Source organism: Loxodonta africana, chromosome 7 (assembly GCF_030014295.1).
Source record: "Loxodonta africana isolate mLoxAfr1 chromosome 7, mLoxAfr1.hap2, whole genome shotgun sequence".
Taxonomy (NCBI): Eukaryota; Metazoa; Chordata; class Mammalia; order Proboscidea; family Elephantidae; genus Loxodonta; species Loxodonta africana.
This window is the reverse complement of record NC_087348.1, coordinates 22,847,247-22,855,692: the sequence shown is the minus strand read 5'-3', so window position 1 is coordinate 22,855,692 and position 8,446 is coordinate 22,847,247. Positions and strand designations below refer to the sequence as shown.

The 8,446-nt window shown below is 38.8% G+C and overlaps 1 pseudogene; it reads right to left on the bottom strand.

The window, feature by feature from the left end:
• Window positions 1-907: 907 nt before the first annotated feature.
• Window positions 908-1,834, bottom strand: LOC135232044 (olfactory receptor 4C15-like; annotated as a pseudogene).
• Window positions 1,835-8,446: the final 6,612 nt, after the last annotated feature.

Below are 8,446 nucleotides of genomic sequence, written 5' to 3'. Positions count from 1 at the left end.
TTAAACACTAGCAAGCAGCCATCTAAGATGCATCAATTGGTCTCAACCCACCTGGATCAAAGGAGAATGAAGAACACCAAGGACGTAAGGTGATTACGAGCCCAAGAGACAGAAAGGGCCACATGAACCAGTGACTACATCATCCTGAGACCAGAAGAACTAGATGGTGCCCAGCTACAACTGATGACTGCCCTGACAGGGAACACAACAGAAAAACTCTGAGAGAGCAGGAGAGCAGTGGGATGCAGACCCCAAATTGTCATAAGACCAGACTTAGTGGTCTGACTGAGACTAGAAGGACCCTGGTGGTCATGGCCCCCAGACCAGTTGGCCCAGGACAGGAACCATTCCTGAAGCCAACTCTTCAGACATGGATTGGACTGGACAATGGGTTGGAGAAGGATGCTGATGAGGAGTGAGCTTCTTGGATCAGGTGTACCCTTGAGACTATGTTGGCATCTCCTGCCTGGAGGGGAGATGAGAGGGTGGACGGGATTAGAAGCTGGCGAAATGGACATGAAAAGAGAGAGTGGAGGGAGAGTGTGGCTGTCTCACTAGAGGGAGAGTTATTGGGAGTGTGTAGCAAGGTGTATATGGGTTTTTGTGTGAAAGACTGACTTGATTTTTAAAACTTTCACTTAAAGTACAATAAAAATTATTTAAAAAAAACTGCAAAAAAAAATTCATCTCTCCTTAGTTTACATAAAATGACACTGAGCTGCCAACTCTGAGATGATGAGTAATCTGAGGATGCAAAGAGCATTTCCAGACCTCCACGTCAGTGTTTTTGTGTTGCATTACATTTCCTTCTGTCTAACAAGGTCCATTCCCTACAAAGTTCTTGTCTGAGCCCATTTTGATTTCTTTCTTCTGGAAGGTTTAATTTGTTATGTTTAGCGTTTTATTTTTAATTAAAAACCACCAGCAATTTGGTCCACAACTTCCTCATGGCATTTTTCACTTTCTTATTCCTGAAAGTGTAAATCACAGGATTGAGCAGGGGAGTTACAATGGTGTAAAATATGGTCGTCATCTTATCGAAGGAAAAAGCAGATGGAGGTCGGGCATATAGAAATATGCATGGGACAAAGAATAAAACCACAACAGAAATGTGAGATCCACAGGTGGCAAGAGCTTTCCTCCAGCCTTCAGAGCTGTGTTCTTAGTGAGAACAAGATGACACAATAGGAGATAAGCAACAAGGAGAAATTTATGATGCAGATAAACCCACTATTAGCAACCACCAAAAGGCCAAGTATGTGAGTGTCAGTGCAGGCAAGCTCCAGTAATGGGTACAAATCACATAGGAAGTGATTGATGACATTGGGGCCACAGAAAGGCAGCTGGAAAGTAAAGAGAATTTGTATCACAGAATGCAAGAAGCCTCCTGTCCAGGCTACCCCATCAGGATACCACAGAGCCTCCAGTTCACGAGAGAGAGGTAGCACAATGGCTTGCGAATGGCCACATAGTGGTCACAGGCCATGGCAGTGAGAATAATCATTTCAGCACCAGCAAATAAACGTTCAGCAAAGAGCTGGGTCATGCAGCCCTCGGAGGAGATGGTTTTCCTCTCGTGGAGTGAGTCTACAATCATCTTTGGGGCGAATGCAGAGGAATAGCACACATCCAGGAAGGCCAGAAAGGCCAGAAAGACGTACATGGGGGAGCCCAGGAGTGCTGGGCTGCTGATAATGGTCACCACAATCAGCAAATTGCCCCCAACAGTTGCAATGTAGGAGAACAAAAATATAACAAATCCAATTTTTTGAACATTTGGATTCTGCGAAAGCCCCAAGAGGACAAACTCAGTTACAAAGCTTTGATTTTGCATGATGTCAGAGGAAAAGGTGGAAGCTACCACAGTGACCTTGAAGAATCTGAAATTATGAGAAAGAGATATTTGTCTCAGAATGGTCTATGGTATTAACTAGTCATCAACAGGTTGGTGCATCCATAAGCAAAGTTATTTTAAGTGCTTCTATTTTTGTTGAGAATATGAAATTAGAAATTTCTTGAAGGTGGTAGTGAGGCATCAGGCAGAACTGAGGTTAAATACTTTAAAAAAGAGCTTCAGTATGAGGAAAAGGAAACACTCATAAGTGGTAGGGATGACAATTTTTTTTTTTTTTTTTTTTTTTTATCTAGGTCCTGACTCTGATTAGTCCATATTGGCTACCAAAAGGGACTTGTTGAGAAGGAGTCTGAAATACATCGAGGCTCTGAAGAAAGGAGGACCGTAATGTCTTACTCTTGCCTGTTATTGGCATGGCAAGGGAACAAGCATGACTTGCATGGGAAATGCATCTTTCACCTGAAGATTGCCTTATCTACAAATAGAAGAAGAGACAACTTGCAGCTTAAGAGACACTTGGAAATCATACATATTCTCTCAAATATTTCCTTATAAGTCTGAGCTGAACTGGACATTTATGATGAATTAATTAATTCCTTATAAAAAATAAAGGCCTGTGGAAAAGTGCCCAGCTGTATGCTTAGCAAGTAATAAGTGCTGGGTTGCTCTTTTAATTCATCATTTTAAAATGAAAACAGAAAATGATAAAAATAATAATACTACTTCAAAATGTTGTGCTGATGACTAAGTAAGGCAATGGAAGGAAAGCAATTTCTGAGTGCCTAGTGTCTAGGATACAGTCCATGTTAAGTCTTATTATCCACGTGTTACTGGTAACAAACTCATCGTCTGAGAGGTTATATTCAAAAGAATAACAGAGGTAGATTTGGATTTTCTGGCTCCAAAACCCAAGTTGGTTCCGCTGAATTAATATGGAAAACCAAAAAACCAAAACCAAACCCAGTGCCGTCGAGTCGATTCCGACTCATAGCGACCCTATAGGACAGAGTAGAACTGCCTCATAGAGTTTCCAAGGAGCGCTTGGTGGATTCGAACTGCCGACCCTTTCGTTAGGAGCCGTAGCACTTAACCACTACGCCACCAGGGTTTCCTTAATATGGAAAGGGATGAGAATTTTATTTTTAGGGAGAACTTCAGAGCAAGGATGGCCTTTTTACAGTCTCCATTCACCTCTGAAGGTTAAAATCTTCTGATTCCTTTGTTCATGCATAAATGAGTCACCTAAAGGCAAAGAAACTACAAACGATTTATAATCAGAGGGTAATGGCCTTATCATATACATTGTTGTTGTTGTTAGGTGCCGTCGAGAGGTTCGGACTCATAGCAACCCTATGCACAACAGAACAAAACACTGCCCAGTCCTGCGCCATCCTTACAATCGTTATGCTTGAGCTCATTGTTGCAGCCACTGTGTCAATCCAAATTGTTGAGGGTCTTCTTATTTTCTGCTGACCCTGTACTCTGCCAAGCATGATGTCCTTCTCCAGGGACTCATCCGTCCTGACAACATGTCCAAAGTAGGTAAAACGCAGCCTCGCCATCCTTGCTTCTGAGGAGCATTCTGGTTGTATATCTTCCAAGAAAGATTTGTTTGGTTTTTTGGCAGTCCATAGTATATTCAATATTCTTAGCCAACACCACTATTGAAAGGCGTCAACTCTTCTTCAGTCTTCCTTATTCATTGTCCAACTTTCAAATGCATATGACGCAATTGAAAATACCATGCCTTGGGTCAGGTGCACCTTAATCTTCAGGGTGACATCCTTGCTCTTCAACACTTTGAAGAGGTCTTTTGCAGCAGATTTGCTCAATGCAATGCATCTTTTGATTTCTTGACTACTCCTTCCATGGGTGTTGATTGTGGATCCAAGTAAAACGAAATCCTTGACAACTTCAATCTTTTCTCCATTTATCATGATGTTGCTCATTGGTACAGTTGTGAGGATTTTTGTTTTCTTTATGTTGAGGTGTAATCCATATTGAAGGCTGTGGTCTTTGAACTTCATTAGTAAGTGCTTCAAGTCCTCTTCACTTTCAGCAAGCAAGGTTGTGTCATCTACCTAACCCAGGTTGGTAATGAGTCTTCCTCCAATCCATAGGCCCATTCTTCTTCATATAGTCCAGCTTCTCGTATTATTTGTTCAGCATACAGATTAAATAGGTATGGTGAAAGAATACAACCCTGACACACACCTTTCCTGACTTTAAACCAATCACTATCCCCTTGTTCTGTCTGAACAACTGCCTCTTGTTCCATGTAAAGGTTCCTCAGAAGCACAATTAAGTGTTCTGGAATTCCGATTCTTCCCAGTGTTATCCATAGTTTGTTAAGATCCGCACAGTCGAATGTCTTTGCGTAGTCAATAAAACACAGGTAAACATCCTTCTGGTATTCTCTGCTTTCAGCCAGGATCCACCTGACATCAGCAATGATACCCCAGGTTCCACATCCTCTTCTGAAACCAGCTTGAATTTCTGGCAGTTCCCTGTCGATATACTGCTGCAGGCATTTTTGAATGATCTTCAGCAGAATTTTGCTTGCATGTGATATTAACGATATTGTTCTGTAATTTCCACATTTGGTTGGATCACCTTTCTTGGGAATAGGCATAAATATGGATCTCTTCCAGTCAGTTGGCCAGGAAGCTGTCTTCCATATTTCTTGGCATAGATGAGGGAGCACCTCCAGTGTTGCATCTGTTTGTTGAAACATCTCAGTTGATATTCCTAGAGCCTCGTTTTTCGCCAATGCCTTCAGATCAGCTTGGACTTCTTCCTTCAGTACCATCAGTTCCTGATCATATGACGCCTCTTGAAATGGTTGAATATCGACTACTTCTTTTTGGTATAATGACTCTGTGTATTCCTTCCATCTTCTTTTGATGCTTCCTGCATCGTTTAATATTTTCCCCATGGAATCCTTCACTATTGCAACTCGAGGCTTGAATATTTTCTTCAGTTCTTTCAGCTTGAGAAACGCCAAGCATGTTCTTCCCTTTTGGTTTCTTATCTCCAGCTCTTTACACATATTAATTAATTGCACATGATAATTGCTGGTGATTGGAATGCACAAGTTGGAAACAAAAAAGAAGGATCAGTCGTTGGAAAATATGGCCTTGGGGATAGAAACAATGCCGGAGATCCAATGATAGAATTTTGCAAGACCAAAGACTTCTTCATTGCAAATGCCTTCTTTCACCAACATAAACAGAGACTATACACATGGAGCTCGCCAGATGGAACACACAGAAATCAAATTGACTACGTCTGTGGAAAGAGATGATGGAAAAGCTCAATAGCTTCAGTCAAAACAAGGCCAGGGGCCAACTGGGGAACAGACCTTCAACTGCTCATATGCAAGTTCAGGGTGAAACTGAAGAAAATCAGAACAAGTCCACGAGAGCCAAAATATGACCTTGAGTATATCCCACCTGAATTTAGACACCATCTGAAGAATAGATTTGATGCATTGAACACTAGTGACCGAAGACCAGGGGAGTTGTGGAATGACATCAAGGACATCATCCAAGAAGAAAGCAAGAGGTCACTGAAAAGACAGGAAAGAAAGAAAAGACTAAGATGGATGTCAGAAGGGGCTCTGAAACTTGCTCTTGAGCGTCGAACAGCTAAAGCAAAAGAAAGAATTGATGAAGTAAGAGAACTGAACAGAAGATTTCAAAGAGCCTCTCGAGAAGACAAAGTAAAGTATTATAATGATATGTGCAAAGAGCTGGAGATCATATATATACTCATCATAAAACCAAAAAAAAAAAAAAGCTGCCGAGGAATCAATTCTGACTCAGAGCAACACTCTAGGACAGAGTAGAGCTGCCCCCACTGGATTTCCAAAGAGTGGCTGGTGAATTCAAAACGCTGACCTTTGGGTTATCAACTGAGCTCTTAACCATACACATAATATACATATATAAATTGACAGCAACTATGAGTCAACCAGACAATTACATCAACTCCTGACTTCATTTTCCATAGGTAGATACAGCTTTGAAGGATGACTGTGTCCTCCTCACCTGCACACATAGTAGAAGTTTATCAGTCAAACAGTTTACATAATTATGTTTGATGCACATAGGTGAATGTACAGTTTTATTCTAAAAGTGAAATCAGGTGGGGGAAGTTTCACAACAAAAAGTGATGCAGTGACATTTCTAAAAATAAGATTTTGGAAGTGTCCAAAATGTTCACTATGAGTAGGAAATGACTCGGTGACACCTAACAACAACAGAAATGAATGAAAGAATAGTGGGGCTTATTGTGAGAATTAACAATGAACTGATTTTGATAAATGTCACTTAGATTAAAGAATAAAATTAACAAATATTCAATAGTATAGGTTAATGTCTTCTGTTCGCTTGCTTTAAAACAGCCATTTCCTTATGTTCCCAGGAGCCTAGGCAACTTAAAATTGTGGCAGCACTATTAACTCCATATGTAGCTACAAGCCGTCACCCAGAAAACAAGAATATTAAACAAACCCAAAAAGGTCCTTGGATCTGTCAACAACCATTTATTAAAAATGAAAGAATATCAATATATGAGCCAACAGTGGTCAGTTTAGCCAAGGACCAAAGCAAGAGAGGCCATGAAGTGATACGAGTAAGAACATCAACTCTAGACTCTTACGGGCTTGGGTTCAAATCCAAGCTCTTCTATTTAGTTATGTCTCATGGAACAAGTTACTTAAAACCCTTGGTTTACACGCTTCTGGTGAGTATAAGAATGTCTACTGATAGAATCAGATAACACAATACACATAAAAATGTTCAATAGGAGATCAAGCCCCCAGACCACTGACACAGAGAAGAATTACCAAGATTTTTATTTATAATTCCCATATTATCATGAACAGGGCTAGTAAGCGCTTTTAATGATAAGCTCTTTGACTCAACCTTTTATTTAACAATGTAAATTATTTCATTTGGTCACAGTGTAGATATGCTAATTTTTAATGCATAGAATTTTTAAATAAACTTTGTAGTCCTTTAGTAGCTCTCAAACACACATGAATCCACTTCTATTCAGGTAGTTTCTTTAGACAAAGAACTTTAAATTGAATCTATATTAATAATTAAGTAAATCTTAATCTCTTCATTTCCCCTATATGGGGAGTTCTAAGAGTAATATAGTTTTATAACTAAAATGTGCTTTAGATATAAACAAATCAGCCCCCTCTGCTTTTAGATTAAAAGAATTTCCAAAATTAGTGTTAAAATGTTTATAATGGAGAATACAATGTCCTCATGGCTTATGACCACGAAGTCCATGATTTTAAGTCATTTAAAAGTTAATTGTCCTGTATTGGGTCCTAGAACAGGAAGAAAGGACAGTAGTGAAAGAAGTAGTGAATTATGAATAAAGTCTGGAATTAAATTAACAGTAATATCCCAATGTCTGTTTCATAGATTTTCCAAATGAACTCAGGGTTACATGAGATGTTAGCATTAGGTGGAGCTAGGTGAGGAGTACACAATAACTCGCTACAGAACCTGAGCAACTTCTCCCTAAATTTAAAATTACTCAGAATTAAAACCTTTTTTAAAAAAGAAAAAGGTAATGACTTTGTTTCTGCTATCAAAAATGTAGCCATCCCAGCTTCATCATGGACTAGCCATGTGCCCTTGAACGAAACACTCAGCCTCAGTGTTCTCACCTATAAAGTAGGGAGAGTAGCACTTGTTCAAGCTGCCTCACTTAAGACAGTCCAGTAAGACGGTTAATAGGAAAGTGACTGGCAAAGTATGAAGCTTTAAACACGTGAAAGAGTGATGTCAGAATTATTTTCAAGCAGTGACTACACACACAGAGTGAGCTAGAAAATTGAATCTGCCTTAAGAATAAATTATGCATTGTTAAAATCACTTTTTTCAAAAAATTATACTCCTTGCTAAATTTGCAATGGAACTGTTCCCATTCATGTAAAACTTTTGGAAAAAAACTTAGTAAATATTTCTGACTTATAAACACCTTTGTATCATGTATACTAGTTACCCGAACTCTAAACAATTATTCTAAAAGTGAGATGAGGTGGAGGAAGTTTTATAACAAAAGGTGATGCAGTGTCACGTATAAAAATAAAATTTTAAAGAAATGCCCAAAATGTTCAATAACAGTAAGATGTTTATGTAAATCAGGCTACTTCAAATTAATAGGGCATGATACTGTGAATAAAATGCTAATGAATAATAGAGACATGGAAGGTGAAGTATTTTTACAGTATGTTAAATGAGAAAAGCAGAAGAAAATTTTAACATACTTGCCTATTTGTATAGACATATCAATATAATTTTAAAATCTAGACGGGAACACATGAAAATGGTAGTGATTTTTTCCTTTTCATTATGTATGTTCATATAATCATAAGGATATTTCAAATATTTATAATCAAGGTTAAACCCACAACGCCATATTTTCCATCAACTAAACAGTTCAGAAAAAAGAGGTGGGATTTGGGGATTACTTCGTAATCCAATATAATTTGTATAAGTAGAATTATCATGCTAACACAATAGGGGTTAGACTATTACGTTAAAATGTTACAATTGTTATAGATTT